Raw genomic sequence first — 19,176 nt, 5'->3', positions numbered from 1 at the left:
GTGTAAGATTCAGCAGCACCTTCAACATTGCAGGTCCTCGACCCGATTCTCCATTGTGGTGTCAGACTGGCGACAGGTGCCTTTCGTACTAGTCCGGTGACTAGCCTTCTTGTAGAAGCTGGAATCCCTCCCCTACGATTCCGCCGACAACAGGTGCTTGCGTCATACATCGCCTACGTCCATGCCTCGCCCGACCATCCAAACTGCAGGCTCCTTTTTCCATCTTCTGCACTCCCCTCCCCACGACAGCGGCCTAAGTTGGGTCACCCAATAGCGGTCTGCGTTCATTCCCTTCTCTCGTCACTAGAGTGCTTTCCCCTTACTCCATCCTTCCGGCCCTCTTCTTCTACCCCTCCTTGGTCCCTCCCTCGCTTGTGGCTTTGCTTGGATTTGTCCTGCAACTCAGTCCTCCGTTCAACCTGCCAGTCTTCAACAATTTCTGGCTCTTCTTGCCTCGAATCGCGATGCAGATGTAGTCTACACCAATGGTTCTGTGGTCGATGGGCGCACTGGGTTTGCTTTCATCCACAGCGACTATGTTGAGCAAAATTCCCTGCCTTGTGGGAGCAGTGTTTTCACTGCGGAGCTGGTTGCTCTGTATCGTGCACTCGCTCACCTTTCCTCCTGCCCTGGGGAGTCATTTGTCATATGCAGTGACTTCCTGAGTGGATTGCAAGCACTTGACCAGTGTTTTTCTCGGGGCCCTTTGGTGCGCAGTATTAAAGATGCTGTTTTTGCTCTAGCCGAGTGTGGTCACTCAGCGACATTTGTGTGGATCCCGAGCCACATCAGCATTCCAGGAAACAAACTTTTCGATCGGTTGGCCAAGCAGGCCACTACTTCGTCAACCCTGGAGCTTGGTCTCGTGGAAAGAGACCTCTGGTCAGCCCTACTTCGCAAGGTCCGCGATGTCTGGCTCTCTGAATGGTCTTTCTTCAACATGCCAAATAAGCTCTGCATGGCAAAGTCGTCCACGGCCGTATGGAACTCATCCTTGAGGAGCATGCGTAGGGACTCGGTTGTTCTCTGCCGTCTCCGAATTGGACAGCGGTTGACCCACAGCTATCTCCTTCGCCATGAGAACCTGCCCAAGTGTCGTTGTGATGCAGGGCTGACAGTGGTCCATCTTCTGATGGACTGCCCCCTTTTAGCCCCCGTGTGGCAGTCCTTTAATTTGCCAGCTGCACTTCCTTTAATTCTAGGTGACAGTACTTCTACAGCTGACTCAGTTTCATGTTTTATCCGTGCAGCTGGGTTTTATCACTCACTCTAGTGTGGGCGCTCTCGCACGATTTCTCAGACTACACCCACTCCAGCGACTTTTAATTGTGACGTGGCTCCCAAAATAGTGTCTTTTATGGTAACAAGTTGTTTTGGTACCTCTATCAACTCTTTCCAGCTGGAGGTTCTTAGTTTGTAGTTGAGTGGTTGACCTTTTACTTGATCCATCAACCACTGTAGTCTGTTTTACTCTAGTCAACTATTTGCTCTGCTTATTTTAAGTGTCCTCTATTTTTTGTTATGCGGTGTTCATTTTAGCTCTGTACCAGTCCAGATGATTCCTGTAGGAAATCCAGAATGATCAGTGTAAGATCAGAAGAAATCCTTTCCACAGGTGAGAGTAGTGATGTGGGCCGTGCAAATGCTCAGTGGGCAGGACGCTTATAAAAGGGCATTTTCCCAGGAATTTGATCAGAGCAGTTTTAAAGGCCCAAAATCTGGGCAATTATAAGAAAAGTTGCTTTTTTGAGTTTTTGCTGGTAGAATATATAATTAACCATGGCAATGGAATGATACTCCCAACATTGTCAGTAAAGTTTACATTTGCCTTTATTACTAATAACTAAAGGAAATAAGTGAGAAGCCATTTTTATTGTTTTTTTATTACAACTTGCTGTACCAAGGATAACGACAGCGAAGTTGCAATTTTTACACCGTACAACTTATTTCAAAGTCCAGTCTAGCCACTGGCACGAATGGATGATGACGATGAAGATGAAATGATGAAAATAACACAAACACCCAGTCCCCAAGTAGAGAAAATTCGCAACCTGGCTGGGAACCGAACCCGTGATCCAGAGGCAGAAATGCTAGCCACTAGACCATGAGCTATGGACTGTACCAAGGAAGGGCACATGTTGCTGGCAGCTGCTTGTCATTTGTGATGCCCTTTTTATTTTCACCAGGTCTCTACCTCTACCTCTCTCTAAATATCTATCCATTTCCTTACCTCTTCCACTCACCAATAGAGCAAGGGAAAAATGACTATCTATACGCCTCCATATTAGCCCTAATTTCTCCTGTCTTATCTTCGTGGTCCTTAAGCTGCCAGTTCTCTAAATTTTTTCAATAGTATTTCTCGAAGAGAATGTTGCCTTCCCTCCAGGGAATCCCATTTGAGTTCCTGAAGCATCAATGTAACACTTGAGTTTTGTTTGAACCTGTCAGTAGCAAATCTAGCAGCCCGCTTCTGAATTGCTTCTTTTTCTTCCTTCAGTCCAACCTGGTACAGATCCCAGACACTCTAGCGGTACTCAAGAATAGATTGCACCAGCGTCCTATATGCGGTCTCTGTTACATGTGAACCATTCTTTCCTAAAATTATCCCCATAAACCAAAGTTAACCATTCGCCTTTCTTATCACAGTTATCACGTGCTCTTTCCATTTCATATTGCTTTGTTACGTTACCCCCAGATATTTAAAAGATGTGACTGTGTCAAGCAGGACACTAGAAATACTGTATTCGTATAAGTGATAACTAACTGAAAACCTCAGCTGCTGACAGGTGTTGTTGATATACCTCGATGTGGACAGCTGAAAATGTGTGCCCCGACCGGGACTCGAACCCGGGATCTCGCCAAAGCGTGCGCGGGTAATGAGTGAGTGGGCAAATGTCTATAAGGTACAATACATATATAGAATTGTGGACAGTTGGGAATGTGAGTCTCACGGAAAGCGTGTAAGGGATAAGTCCCCTGCAGTCGCGCTATTCATCTGTGTCCTCGGTGGCTCAGATGGATAGAGCGTCTGTCATGTAAGCAGGAGACCCTGGGTTCGAGTCCCGGTCGGGGCACACATTTTCGGCTGTCCACATTAAGGTATATCAACACCACCTGTCGGCAGCTGAGGTTTTCAGTTAGTTATCATTTATTCGAGGGAAAAGCTGCACGGTCATCAACAGCAACTGTTCTTTCGAGAACAAGTTACTGTCTCCGTATATACCGTCTCCGTATATACCGTCTCCGTATATACCGTCTCCGTATATACCGTCTCCGTATATACCGTCTCCGTGTATACCGTCTCCGTGTATACCGTCTCCGTGTATACCGTCTCCGTGTATACCGTCTCCGTGTATACCGTCTCCGTGTATACCGTCTCCGTGTATACCGTCTCCGTGTATACCGTCTCCGTGTATACCGTCTCCGTGTATACCGTCTCCGTGTATACCGTCTCCGTGTATACCGTCTCCGTGTATACCGTCTCCGTGTATACCGTCTCCGTGTATACCGTCTCCGTGTATACCGTCTCCGTGTATACCGTCTCCGTGTATACCGTCTCCGTGTATACCGTCTCCGTGTATACCGTCTCCGTGTATACCGTCTCCGTGTATACCGTCTCCGTGTATACCGTCTCCGTGTATACCGTCTCCGTGTATACCGTCTCCGTGTATACCGTCTCCGTGTATACCGTCTCCGTGTATACCGTCTCCGTGTATACCGTCTCCGTGTATACCGTCTCCGTGTATACCGTCTCCGTGTATACCGTCTCCGTGTATACCGTCTCCGTGTATACCGTCTCCGTGTATACCGTCTCCGTGTATACCGTCTCCGTGTATACCGTCTCCGTGTATACCGTCTCCGTGTATACCGTCTCCGTGTATACCGTCTCCGTGTATACCGTCTCCGTGTATACCGTCTCCGTGTATACCGTCTCCGTGTATACCGTCTCCGTGTATACCGTCTCCGTGTATACCGTCTCCGTGTATACCGTCTCCGTGTATACCGTCTCCGTGTATACCGTCTCCGTGTATACCGTCTCCGTGTATACCGTCTCCGTGTATACCGTCTCCGTGTATACCGTCTCCGTGTATACCGTCTCCGTGTATACCGTCTCCGTGTATACCGTCTCCGTGTATACCGTCTCCGTGTATACCGTCTCCGTGTATACCGTCTCCGTGTATACCGTCTCCGTGTATACCGTCTCCGTGTATACCGTCTCCGTGTATACCGTCTCCGTGTATACCGTCTCCGTGTATACCGTCTCCGTGTATACCGTCTCCGTGTATACCGTCTCCGTGTATACCGTCTCCGTGTATACCGTCTCCGTGTATACCGTCTCCGTGTATACCGTCTCCGTGTATACCGTCTCCGTGTATACCGTCTCCGTGTATACCGTCTCCGTGTATACCGTCTCCGTGTATACCGTCTCCGTGTATACCGTCTCCGTGTATACCGTCTCCGTGTATACCGTCTCCGTGTATACCGTCTCCGTGTATACCGTCTCCGTGTATACCGTCTCCGTGTATACCGTCTCCGTGTATACCGTCTCCGTGTATACCGTCTCCGTGTATACCGTCTCCGTGTATACCGTCTCCGTGTATACCGTCTCCGTGTATACCGTCTCCGTGTATACCGTCTCCGTGTATACCGTCTCCGTGTATACCGTCTCCGTGTATACCGTCTCCGTGTATACCGTCTCCGTGTATACCGTCTCCGTGTATACCGTCTCCGTGTATACCGTCTCCGTGTATACCGTCTCCGTGTATACCGTCTCCGTGTATACCGTCTCCGTGTATACCGTCTCCGTGTATACCGTCTCCGTGTATACCGTCTCCGTGTATACCGTCTCCGTGTATACCGTCTCCGTGTATACCGTCTCCGTGTATACCGTCTCCGTGTATACCGTCTCCGTGTATACCGTCTCCGTGTATACCGTCTCCGTGTATACCGTCTCCGTGTATACCGTCTCCGTGTATACCGTCTCCGTGTATACCGTCTCCGTGTATACCGTCTCCGTGTATACCGTCTCCGTGTATACCGTCTCCGTGTATACCGTCTCCGTGTATACCGTCTCCGTGTATACCGTCTCCGTGTATACCGTCTCCGTGTATACCGTCTCCGTGTATACCGTCTCCGTGTATACCGTCTCCGTGTATACCGTCTCCGTGTATACCGTCTCCGTGTATACCGTCTCCGTGTATACCGTCTCCGTGTATACCGTCTCCGTGTATACCGTCTCCGTGTATACCGTCTCCGTGTATACCGTCTCCGTGTATACCGTCTCCGTGTATACCGTCTCCGTGTATACCGTCTCCGTGTATACCGTCTCCGTGTATACCGTCTCCGTGTATACCGTCTCCGTGTATACCGTCTCCGTGTATACCGTCTCCGTGTATACCGTCTCCGTGTATACCGTCTCCGTGTATACCGTCTCCGTGTATACCGTCTCCGTGTATACCGTCTCCGTGTATACCGTCTCCGTGTATACCGTCTCCGTGTATACCGTCTCCGTGTATACCGTCTCCGTGTATACCGTCTCCGTGTATACCGTCTCCGTGTATACCGTCTCCGTGTATACCGTCTCCGTGTATACCGTCTCCGTGTATACCGTCTCCGTGTATACCGTCTCCGTGTATACCGTCTCCGTGTATACCGTCTCCGTGTATACCGTCTCCGTGTATACCGTCTCCGTGTATACCGTCTCCGTGTATACCGTCTCCGTGTATACCGTCTCCGTGTATACCGTCTCCGTGTATACCGTCTCCGTGTATACCGTCTCCGTGTATACCGTCTCCGTGTATACCGTCTCCGTGTATACCGTCTCCGTGTATACCGTCTCCGTGTATACCGTCTCCGTGTATACCGTCTCCGTGTATACCGTCTCCGTGTATACCGTCTCCGTGTATACCGTCTCCGTGTATACCGTCTCCGTGTATACCGTCTCCGTGTATACCGTCTCCGTGTATACCGTCTCCGTGTATACCGTCTCCGTGTATACCGTCTCCGTGTATACCGTCTCCGTGTATACCGTCTCCGTGTATACCGTCTCCGTGTATACCGTCTCCGTGTATACCGTCTCCGTGTATACCGTCTCCGTGTATACCGTCTCCGTGTATACCGTCTCCGTGTATACCGTCTCCGTGTATACCGTCTCCGTGTATACCGTCTCCGTGTATACCGTCTCCGTGTATACCGTCTCCGTGTATACCGTCTCCGTGTATACCGTCTCCGCGTATACCGTCTCCGCGTATACCGTCTCCGCGTATACCGTCTCCGCGTATACCGTCTCCGCGTATACCGTCTCCGCGTATACCGTCTCCGCGTATACCGTCTCCGCGTATAACAGCCTACAATGGGGCACCATGTCAAATGCTTTCTGGAAATCTAGAAATATGGAATCTGCCTGTTGCTCTTCATCCTTAGTGTGCATATAGTGTGTGGTGGAGACTGTAACCTCCCGCTCCCTCCTTTGTTGTTGTCACTACTATTGTCAATGATAAAGTCTTTTCAGCAAATACGAGGGGAGTAAGCTTTACAATAAACTTTTTACTTATCTTCTTTTCTTGTAGTTGGCTCCAGTTCTTCATGTCTTAGGGGTCAGATTCTTGAAGTTGAAATTTTCAAACTTTAGGTTCTCATGTTCCAATTGACATAAACTAATTTGCACAGGCATTCATCAAATTTATTTGCTTCACATTTTACTATATCACACTAGCTTTTGAATTTTCATATTAACTAAGCTGAAATTACATTGTTCTTCCAATCACATGAGAGGCATGCCCACTACTACTTCCTCACTCTGCGGCAATAACAATATTCCACCAACGGAATGCATCCTTTGATAGCTGTGTCCTCATACTGAATATGGGCTGGGCAGGTGGATTTGCCGGGAATGAGGTTGTTCCTAAAACTGCATACCTGGGTGTAGAAGCACCGGAGGTGGTAGATCACAGGACCTTACGTCCACCAGTTGGTGATGATGGTAGAGGACCCAGTATTGATATGGAGAGAAACTGGGACACCCTCAAGCAGAACAGTGAGACACATTGATATGGGTGGAAAGGAGCAGTATGCGAATCAACATAACAGGCGGCAGAGCATGTTACTGGAGTTGTCAGGGTTGGAGGTGGCAGGAGATCCGCAGTCGACCGGCTTCACTGAGGAGTGGCAGACTTGGGACCAGTGGCCAGACTTCCCACATGCAAAACATTTGGCACAGCAGAAGCAACATTACTGCCACTCAAGGCTAACAAAATGTTGACTGCAGAACTCCACAGGGAGCTCACCACTCTTTAGCGAGTTTGTGTGTGACTACCACGGGCCCCCAGCATTTGCAACATATTTTCCCTTCTGTGCTATTCTTTTTCCCATCCCTTGGGGAAGACGTCTGGGATATTTTTGGGAATGTGTTCTGCCGCACTTCAGAAAAGTCCCTCCATTATTTTTTCATTCTCTTTTCTTTCTTCGTTCCCTTTCTCCTGTCCTTTCTCTGCTTTGGTGTTTGATGTTCCTCTTTTTCTTCTTCCTCTGGTCCACGTGTCTGATGTACAACGGTGAGTGGCTCGAAGACTTCTTAAGTAATAGAACCCAGTATGTTGTCCTCGATGGTGAGTGTTCATGGGAGGTGAGGGTATCATCTGGAGCGGCCAGGGAAGTGTGGTAGGTCTGCTGTTGTTTTCTATCTACATAAATGATCTTTTGGATAAGATGGATAGCAATGTGCGGCTGTTTGCTGTTGATGCTGTGGTGTACGATAAAGTGTCGTTGTTGAGTGACTGTAGGATGATACAAGATGACTTGGCCAGGATTTATGTTTGGTGTAAAGAATGGCATCTAACTCTAAATATAGATAAATGTAAATTAATGCAGATGAGTAGGAAAAAGAATTCCGTAATGTTTGAACACTCCATTAGTAGTGTAGCACTTGACACAGTCATGTCAATTAAATATTTGGGCGTAACATTACAGAGTGATATGAAGCGGGACAAGCATGTAATGGCAGTTGTGGGGAAGGCGGATAGTAGTCTTCGGTTCATTGGTAGAATTTTGGAAAGATGTGGTTCATCTGTATAGGAGACCGCTTATAAAACATTAATACAACCTATTCTTGAGTACTACTAGAGTGTTTGGGATCCCTATCAGGTCAGATTGAGGGAGGACGTAGAAGCAATTCAGAGGCAGGCTGCTAGATTTGTTACTGGTAGGTTTGATCATCACGAGAGTGTTACGGAAATGCTTCAGGAACTCTGGTGGGAGTCTCTAGAGGAAAGGAGGCGTTCTTTTCATGAATCGCTACGGAGGAAATTTAGGGAACCAGCATTTGAGGCTGACTGCAGTACATTTTTACTGCCACCAACTTACATTTCGCGGAAAGACCACAAAGATAAGAGAGATTAGGGCTCGTACAGAGGCATATAGGGAGTCATTTTTCCCTCGTTCTGTTTGGGAGTGGAACAGGGAGAGAAGACACTAGTTGTGGTATGAGGTACCCTCCGCCACGCACTGTATGTTGGATGGTGGAGTATGTATGGAGATGTAGGTGACTTGGTAATATGTAATTCCCAGCCCCAGGTCGACAAGTAGGGTTCACAGGTAGGTACCCCTGGTACAGGTCAGACCGAGAGACGGGGGATTGCCTGAGCTGTTACCTTCTTAAATTGCCAGTTGGTCCCTCTGTCAGATGTTCGGGAGGTCCTGAGGTATGAACGATCACCTAAGGCAGGTTATGCCCCTCTGAGGGTTGGCCCCAGTCGGAGGGGCGCACCATTGGAGACATTGGCAGTCGTGGGGGATTTTCTCGCAATGAGCCAAACATTTTCATCTCGGTCTACTAAACAGAAACCTATTGAGGCTAACAATTCAAAGACCCACCTAGCTGCACCTCAGTTCATCGTTGTTCCACTTACTGAAGAGTCAGTCCTTTGCTACGGTTAATCAATTTATTATTCAGAACGGTGTTGAGGCAATTGCCGGCCCTGTGAAATCTTGCTCTCTTTTACGCAACGGCTCTTTGCTTTTGGAGACTACTTGTGATTCTCAAGCGCAACTGCTTGCATTTTCGCTCCTCCAAAGCTTTCCTGTTTGTGTTAAGGCCCATCAAACGCTGAATTCTTCGCATAGTGATATTTACACTAGGCTGCTAGATTGTCTGACCGAGGCAGAAATCCAAACTTACCTCTCTGATCCCCCAGCAAGTCCGGAGTCGGAATAGGCCTGAGGTATTCCTGCCTGCCATAAGAGGTGACAAAAAGGACTCTCACATGTTTGAGCGTTTATGTGATGGTCCCCTGTAGGGTTTGACATCCTGTTTTCAAAATTTTCCCCAAGAGGGAGCTAATTGGGGAAGGGTGCCTTAAATGGTGCATAGTGTCCATCATGTGCTGAGACCTCGCATCGTTCATCAACGTGGATGTGCACTTCCTTTTATTCTCCAGCTATTGGGTGAGGTCACCCTCCTGGGTGCGTTTTCCTCCATCCTCTGTGATGTCATTTTCTGTGCTGTCTATGATAATGGACTTCTTATCTCATTTGCACCTGATACCCATCACGGCAACCAGTCTGTTGTGGTGGGGCCGCCGTGTACCCTGATGGTTGTAGCCCCCTAACCACACAGGGATCGTCTGCTGATGCCTGCCCTGTTAACTCCCCATGTATGCCAAGGAGTAGATGCTCATCACCCTGGGGCATTGGGACTCCCGGCAATGGCCATCCTGCCAGGTGACCTTTGCTGCGGCTGGGTGGCGCCCGTGGGGAAGCCCCCTGGTCGGAGTGAGTGGCATCAGGGTGGATGACATCCCATGAAGTGTAGTACGTCATCTCTTGCCGGTAGTCAAAAACCAGCAGTCTCCAAGCGGTCAAGGTCTAACTTCAGTGCTAAAAATGCAACTCCATATCGTTTCCCTCCTGCCCCCTCTCGCCACACCGTGGAAGGAATGCCAGGCTAAGGATGGAAGCGAAGCTTATTCACCGTAATACCTTGTATGTTCTTGTCAGTAAAATCTAATTTACAGGACAAGTTTGGGGAGTGGAGGGCTTGTCCAAGATGCAGTCAGGGTCGGTCTTGATCTAAACAGCATTCTCTGCCCAGTCACGGGCACTACTCGCTTGTGACAAGCTGGGGGATGTTTGTTTCCATCATGCCCCATAAGAGCTTAAATATGGTCCAGGGTATCATATTTCACATGGACCTTCTTTTGCAGTCTGACAATGAGCTGCGTGCCAATTCAGGTGTCCTTCACCTGGCGTATCCACCGGGGTCTGAGGGATAGATAATCAGGTTGCCACCAGTACCTTCATCTTGGCTTTTGACCATCAACAGCCTAGCAGCGGCTGTAGGGCTGTCTGTCTCACTTTCTCTGTATGCGGATGACTTCTGCATTTCGTACTGCTCCTCCAGTACTGGTGTCACTGAGTGGTGCCTACAGGGAGCCATTCACAAGGTGCAGCCATGTGCTCTAGCCCACAGCTTCCTGTTTTCAGTTGCGAAGTCGTGTGTTGTGCAGTTCTGTCTGGATTGCACCATTGATCCAGAACCAGAACTTTACCTTAATGATGATCCACTCACTGTGTGGAGAAATGTCGATTCTTGGGTCTAGTTTTCGACACCCGATTGACATGGCTACCTCTGCTTTGTCAGGTTAAGTGGAAGTGCTGGCAGCACCTCAATGCCCTCCGCTGCCTGAGCAACACCAACTGGGGTGTAGATCACTCTACGCTGCTGCAGCTTTACAGAGCCCTTGTTCAATCCCTCTTTGACCATGGGAGTCTCATTTATCTCGACCCAGTGCACCACTGTGGCATTTGCCTAGCGATGGGAGCTTTTAAAATGAGTCTGGTTACTAGTGTCCTGGTGGTTACGTTGCACACGTTCATATTTCTGCTGCGCATCCGAATTACTGTCACCTTTTCCCAACCACGGCGGTTCATCTCCCACATTGGTGGCCCAGGTGTGTTTCATGTCCGGTCCCTTGTGTCTGAACTGGAGTCCTTCCTGTTACCACCTCTCCTCAAGGTCCATTCACGTACACCTCCATGGTGTGCATCTAGGTTGCAGATTCTTCTGGACCTTTCGCATGGCCTTAAGGACTCCGTTAATCCTGCGGCTCTCCGCTATCACTTCCTCTTGATTCTCCACATGTACTGGGACCATGACGTGGTTTACACTGATTGCTCGTGGCTGATGGTCATGTTGGCTTTGCATATGTTCATGGAGGATGTACTGAACAGCACTCCTTGCCAGATGGCTGCAACGTTTTCACTGCAGAGCTGGCGGTCATATCTTGTGCTCCTACGCACATCCACTGGGCCCTGGCAAGTCATTTCTCCTGTGTACTGACAGAGCAGCCTACCAGCTATCGACCAGTGGTACCCTCGCCATCCTTTGGTAGTGACCATCCAGGAGTCCATCTGTGCCCTAGAACAGTCGTGTCATTCAGTGGTGTTTGCGTAGACTCCAGCACACGCCAGAATCCCAGGCAACGAACTTGCCGTCAGGCTGGCCAAACAAGTACGCGGAAACCGCTTCTGGGGATGGGCATCTCTGAAACTGACCTGCGTTCTGTCTTATGCCGCAGGGTTTTTTGGCTTTGGGAGACAGAATGGCATAGCAGTACACACAACAAACTGCGTGTCATTCTGGAGATTATGAATGTGTGGAAGACTTCCATGCGGTCCTCTCTCAGGGAGTCAGTTGTCCTCTGCCGGCTCCGCATTGGCCATATGTGGCTAATGCATGGTTACCTCCTCCATTGCGAGGACCCACCTCAGTGTCTGTGGCTCACAAATAACTGTCGTCCACCTCTTGCTGGCCTGCCCACTTTTAACTTTCTCAGCACCCTACCTTCGGTGTTGGGTGACAGTGCCTCAGGAGCAGCTTTAGTTTTACATTTTATTCATGAGGGTGGATCTTATCATTTGATCTAAGTTTTAGTGCATGTCCTTTGTCTCTGTGTCTTCCCACCTAGTGCTTTTAGGGTGGAGGTTTCAATGTGTTGCAGAGTGGCTGGCTTCTCCTTTTTATTCTCATGGTCAGCTAGCCATGGTAATCTGCTCTGTTGTTTTGATCTCTTCTACATGTTTCTTGTGTCTCCCTGTGGTTTTCTTGTCCGATTATGTCCATTTTAGTGTTTGTTGCCCTTGTCATTCTTGTGGTTTTCTCCTTTCTTCCAGCTGTGTTTTGTATGGATTATTTTACTCCCACCCTTGTGGATTATTTTAATTGGAACGAGGGACCGATGACGTAGCAGTTTGTCCCCCACCCCCGCCCCTTCTAAAACAACCAACCAGTACCTCCCTGATCATGGCGTCATTACAGTCCATTGGGTGATGGGAAAGTAGATGCATCCATAGTGTCCACATGGGATCATTTTCTCACTTATCATAGAAGCCCCAGGGGGCTCACCACTCATTGGCGGGTTCTACTTGGCTGCCACAGGGCCTCAGTCTTCGCAGCATTTTTTTCCCCTTCCGTGCTGCATGTCTATCCGCTATTCTTTTTCCACTCTCTTGGGAAACATGACTGGCATGTTATTGGGAATGTTATGCATTGTCTGTCACTGATATAATAAGTCTCACCATTTTTTTCTGAAGGTAGGCCCACATGTCTGACGTGTAACAGGTGACTGTGCGGCGGCGCGGTTCTTTCCGTCCCTTTGCGACGAACCTGCACCTACCTGTGAACATTGTCTCAGCAGATCATCAGTAGGGAAGCCGAGTGAAACCTACTGTACTTAGACGTGAAACAGACTGCAATTAAAGTCACTAATCTACGTTTCGGGAGAAAGTTTTCACACAAAATGAAGGGTTGAAAATTTTTTCCTTCATATATTCGCGAGCGAATAGTCACGTGAAATTCTTAGAACACTTCATTGCCAACTGAAGTGTCCTGCCATGAGGCACAGTTCCAACAGAACGCCTGATAACCACGAAAAGTTGGAGAGGGGTTATCACGGAAATGTGTTTCTTGAAGATCAAGACATAACGCAGAATAAGAGCTCTACAGCGACATAAGTGGCACCCTTCCCTAGAGCATCTGATAGCCTATAAGCAGCTCCATGCCCATGCCCGTGTACGCCAGCTTAGAAAACGACGGAAACAGGAGTGTCCTTTCAATGCGTCCCACTGTGTCTGTGATAGTTACCTAAAAATTACTTCTGGTGAAAGTGATATAGCAAAGCACGCAGGTGGTAAGAACAATGTAATTGTTTGTGGTGTTCAACAAAGGTAACCTAAGTTTAACAGGAGGTCATCAGTTCATGGCCGTTCAAGATTACATGACATAGTTAAGGCCAGTGAAATTCACCATGCTAGTTTTATAACAGAACATAATTTGTCACTTCACAGTGTTTAACATTTACGGAAACATCCTGGCAGCGTGCACTCATTCACAAGTTGCAAAACATGTTGTGGCATAACAAAAGTGGATGGAATCGTAAATAATGTTACAAGCAAGGCAAGTTTTGTGAAACAAGGGAGGTTTAAGTTTGGGAAAACAAAGGGAAGGAAAAAAGTTTGTGTTGTTTACAACTCACTTTACTTTTCAACAATCTTCTTTGAGGGATCTATACTTGATCCAGTGATCCTCAAGCTTTCCTTCGGAAAAATAGATTCTGTCAACCTCTTTAAAATACTTGTATGATGCAAATGTTATTTTCTCTTTTGATGAAGATTTCTTCCCAGAAAGTTAAAGGTTCAAGTTATGGAACAGGAAGGAGGCACTTGGGCCTGTGTAGGTGAATAGGATGTATGAGGAACCCGTTCCAAGCCCAGGTAATGCACTTTTGCCATTGTTATCACAGACGTGTGACATGATGCATTACCCTGGTGCTAGAGCAACTTTTTGTGTGCCAACCCTGGTCTTTCAGCCAATGCAAGTTTCAAATAATCCAGCAATGAAGCATAATAGGGTCCAGTTATGGTTCTGCCATTTCCCCAAGTAATCTTTGAAGATTGTTCCTTGGGAATCCCAAAAAACAGTGGTGATCACCTTACCAGCTGAGAAAATGGTCTTTGCCTTCTTAGGTGCACTTTCACCTGTCTTTTGTATCCGTTATTGTGACTACCGTTTTAACTCTGGTATGTAATAATGGATCCAGGGTTCATCAACGGTCACAAATCGGCACAAAAAGTCTTGGAAATTGCCGTCAAACTTGACCAGATATTGTGTTGAAATGTGCCGGATGCACTTTTGGTAGAGTGAGAAATCGTGGCACCCAACCCACACGCAGTGTGGGCAGTTGCTCTTAGTGAGAAATTATTTAATTTAAGAACACGAAAGGTTTCGGTAACTACTGAGCCTGAACATGGAAAATTCACTAAAATGACTGTGAGGGAATTTCTGTTTTCAGACAACCCATGCTTGTAGTTAGAGGATCTTTCAACATTTGCTGAAACAACTGGACTGTGCACTTTGAAATTTTCCTTTGTTTCAGAAATGAATTTAAAACATAGACACATGAAGATCGGTATTTCACAACAGATGTTACATTTGGTACAATATCTATGCAGAATATTAATATTTTTGTTTCAGAACACATATTTGATACAAGTTAACAACAGTAACTCTACAGTTTATTTTCAACAAATACAAATACATTCTTCAGCAATGTTGTTGTGTTCTTAGTAGAAGCACGTTCGTTATACAATTCTTCAGCAATGTTGTTGTGTTCTTAGTAGAAGCACGTTCGTTATACATTGTTACCAATGTTAAAAGACTGAATTGTTCTTACAAATTGATGTTTTACACGAACATTGAAAAAATGAAGTAAAATCTTCAAAATTATGTGATCCTTGAAAAATTAAATACAGTACAATGCCCATATGATGAAAAGAGCAAAATTAATTACATTTGTATAGCGAGAGTAGTCAGGGTTTCAGTATTTGTGAACAGTGCATAGCCCATAAGAAGAGAAATTACACATCAACAAATTCCAGGCTTTATTGGTATGCTACAATAAAATGAAATGAACTTACCGATAGATTGAGTAACAAAACTACTACTTGCTGTCCCATAAAGAATGGCAACCATGGCCAGAGTTCTGTCTGGAAGTGTTACTGTCCTAGAGAACGAAAAAGTCTCCATGATGTTCCCATGTCACTAGGTGTACACATCGTCATGAACCTCAATAGGCTATTGCTAGCTGGCATTTACTTCAGTATTGCATGCCAGGGAACAATGTTAACTATTCAGGCATTGGGCAATATGGCACACCAGTAATTGATTAGTGATGATCATTGAGATAATGATGGGTTGCGTATGACAGGCTGGAATCTTTTTGAGTCACCAGTCTTCCGACTGGTTTTAGGCAAGCTGGCATGAATTCCTCTCATGCAACATACTCATCATCTCAGCACAATGCTTTTTCGCTATTTATTGGATGTGTTTCACTCTCTCTCTTCTCCAGTTTTTACCCTCTACATTTCTCTCTAGTACCATGACTGTTATTCCGTGATGTCTTTACAGGTGCCCTAGAATTCTGTCCATTTGAGTGAGTGTTTTCCATGTGTTCCTTCCTTTGCTGATTGTGTAGAGAACCACCTTATTCTGTCAGTCCACCAAATTTTTGACATTCCTTAGCACCACAAGTCAAATGCCTAGTCTCTTCTATTCCAATTTTCTTAGTCACTACTACAAAATGATTTGCTCTAAAAGTAATTTCTAAGAAATTGCATCATCTAAGGCCTATGTAGATGTCTGTGGGCCCTGTCCTCCTTGCTTTATTCATCATGGGTTGTTTTACTTCCAAGGTAGCAGAATGCCTAGACTTTGTCTGCTTCATGATCACCACTTTCGATGTTAAGTTTCTCGTTACTCTCGTCAGTGTCAGGATTTCAAGTATCCTTTCTTCCCAACTGCAGAGTTAGTGTTGTATTATCTTTATACCTTAAGTCCCTCTCTGCCAGTTGAGTTCTCACTCATAACTCTGAAGACACAACTTCCTCGCCCTGGTGGCAGATTGCTGTGCACCTAAACTTTGCTGGAAAACACTGGCCAATAGTATATTTTTGTAATGGTTTTTCATCCTCCCTTCAGTGACTCAATAAAATTGAAACTCCCAGTCAACTGCATTACTGCTGCTGTCAGTCTAAAAATTAGGATTCAGGCACACAGACAATCTGCCAGTGTAGGATTTTACTCTTCCCACAAGTGTGTTTTCGCTACCATCCTTGCAATAAAGTCAAACTTGGTGGTATTTTGAGTATGCTTTTTAAGGATGTTATCTGTGGCCAGAGCTAATGCTTTCGCAAACCCTGGAATGTCAATAGCACTTGTCTGAAATACCTCATACTATCGGGCCAGTTTTTCTTGTTTACCTGTGAATGTGTGTTACAGCCTGCTAATTAGACTATTGGAACAGGAGGGTGTTGCGTTTAACGTCAGCTGCATGTCTGTGTATTGTGCCCTGGCAATGGCTGTCCACGGCCCAGCACCTGCTCGGTGGCTGCCACGCCGTTCTTTCGCTCTCCCTTGGATGGGAGTTGACCGTCTGCTTGAAAGGACACCACCTCCTACATCCCAAGGAATAACCCCCGGTGTGGCCCTCGATCTCTCCACTAATGGCTTCTTGTCTGCGTCTACACATCATTAGTACAGCATGCAGGAATTCCAATCAGAATAGAAAAGTAGATATTATTTGTACTGCTGTTGCAATTGCTGTCATATCACTCATTTAAATTCCAGGTGCAATTGTTGTGCTTAGGTATTATGAACGTGCTAATTTGTCCCATAACATCTTACATGGATGAAATGTGGCTAGCAGAAATGGTTAGGCAAGTCTCAAATTTATTGCAGAACTTAGTCTTTCTTCTCTTTCATTTCTATTACCAGGCCTATATTTTCCTGTAACCCATTCTTCTGTTCCTTCCTGTACTATTGCATTCCAGTCCCCCATGACTCTTAGCTGTTCATCTTCCTTTACATACTGAATTACCTGTTCAATATTCTCAATCTTTCTCCATCTCTTCATCATCTTTTGAGACATTTGTCACTACACACAGGATGCGGCCACACAGTTAGCAGGGGCTGTGTGGCATGGACTGGGCGGTTTTTTAGGTTAGACAGTCTCTGGAAAGATCAAAAAGGGCTCCAGTCTCAAAGGGTACAGGGCAAAGAAACGATGAGAATCGACCAAGCAACAGTCGGTATTGTAGTAGAAAATTGTCGCATCTGTGTTGGAAAAGTACCAGAGCTTCAAGCGTTTATAGAAAGCACTGAAGCTGAAATTGTAATAGGAACAGTAAGCTGGCTAAAGCCAGAGATAAATTCTGCCGAAATTTTTACAGAGGCGCAAACCGTATTCAGAAAGGATAGATTAAAAATAAATTTTCAAAGCAAGTGGTAGACAGAAAACTTCATCCAAAATTGTACTAAATACTTCCTCTGAGAATTACTTTGAACAATTAGTTCGTGAGCTCACAGGAATTGTAAAAGATTGCGAAAACACACTTGACCTCTTAGCCATAAATAATCCTGATTTAATAGAGATCGTCATGATGAATACAGGGATTAGTGAACTCGAGGTCATTGTAGCAAGGCTTAAAACCATATCAACCAAAACCACTAAAAATAAATGCAAAATATATCTATTTAAAACAGCAGATAAAAATTTGCTTGATGCCTTCCTAAGAGAGAGTCTCCATTCCTTCCAAGCTAATTACGTAAGTGTAGACCAGTTATGGCTCAAATTCAAAGACAGAGTATCGACTGCAGTAGATAGATTCATACTGCATAAGTTAATAAGAAATGGGACTGATCCACCATGTTACATAAAACATGTCAGAACACTGTTGCCGAAGCAACGAAAAAAGCATGCCAAATTCAGAAGAACGCAAAATCCCCAAGACTGGCTAAGTTTCACAGAAGCATGAAATTTAGTGCGGATGTCAATGCGAGATGCTTCTAATAGTTTCCACAATGAAACATTGTATCAAAATATGGTAGAAAACCCAAAGAGATTCTGGTCGTATGTAAAGTACACCATTGGCAAAAAAAAGGTCAATACAGTCACTGTGCGATAGCGATGGAAAGTTTATCGATTATAGTGCCACTAAAACAGAGTTACTAAATACAGTTTTCCATAATTTCTTTACGAAAAAAGATGAAGTAAATATTCCATAATTCGAAACCAGAAAAGCTGTTAGCATGAGTGACGTAAAAGTAGATATCTTAGGTGTTGCGAAACAACTCAAATCACTTAAGAAAGGAAAGTCTTCCAGTCCAGATGGTATACCAACCAGGTTCCTTTCAGAGTATGCAGACACAATAGCACCTTTCTTAGCAATCACATACAACCGCTCACTTGACAAAAGGTCTGTTCCCAAAGACTGCAAAGTAGCACTGGTCACACCAATATTCAAGAAAGGAGATAGGAGTAACCCATTGAATTACAGACCCATATCACTGACCTCAATTTGCAGTAGGATTTTGAAGCATATACTGTACTCTAACATTATGAATCACCTTGGAGAAAATGACTTATTGATACATAACCAACACGGATTCAGAAAATATCGTTCTTGTGCAACACAGCTAGCTCTTTATTCCCATGATGTAGTGAGTGCTGTAGACAAGAGATCTCAGATCAATTCCATATTCCTAGATTTCCAGAAGGCTTTTGATACCATTCCTCACAAGTGACTAGTAAGCAAATTGCGGGCATATGGGTTATTGTCTCAGTTGTGTGAATGGGGGGTGGGGGGCGGGGGTGTTTAGGATACGGTACATCGTACCGTAGTAGTGAGTGGTGGACATTTGGTGTACTGAGTCAACATTGGTCAGCTAAGTTCACAAGTGTATTCAGGTTAATTATTAGTTCTGTGTTCTGATGGTCTTATAGTTTGTGTGAAATTGTAACGTTGAATTGTGGCATGTGGAACGCTACTAAAACTCAGTGTAATTAGTTTGAAGTTAATAACTTGCGTATAAATTATAGTCAGTGACCCAACAGCGACTGTTATCAATTGAACCTTTCATTGCCCACGTCCTAAAAATTACCAAATAATGAAAGTATATATATAGATCCTTGAGATGACGACAAATGAAACATCATCTGCTGATATGACACAACAGTTGGTCATGTTACACACTTGCCAAATTTCATCTGGTATCCCCATACAATCACATTAACAAATTGTTGGTGAGGTTCAGTATCAAATGCCTCCTATGTATTATATCAACAC

The 19,176-nt window shown here is 45.7% G+C and overlaps 1 protein-coding gene across 1 annotated transcript in view; it reads left to right on the top strand.

Annotated features, from left to right (window-relative positions):
- LOC126234320 (guanine nucleotide-binding protein subunit beta-2-like 1) overlaps positions 1-19,176 on the top strand; it is an 84,090-nt gene that overhangs the window by 8,958 nt on the left and 55,956 nt on the right. The window lies entirely within an intron of this gene.

This window comes from Schistocerca nitens, chromosome 2, assembly GCF_023898315.1.
Source record: "Schistocerca nitens isolate TAMUIC-IGC-003100 chromosome 2, iqSchNite1.1, whole genome shotgun sequence".
In the NCBI taxonomy this organism is placed as follows: domain Eukaryota; kingdom Metazoa; phylum Arthropoda; class Insecta; order Orthoptera; family Acrididae; genus Schistocerca; species Schistocerca nitens.
Note: the sequence above shows the minus strand (reverse complement) of the source record. Positions and strands in the feature narration are given on the sequence as shown.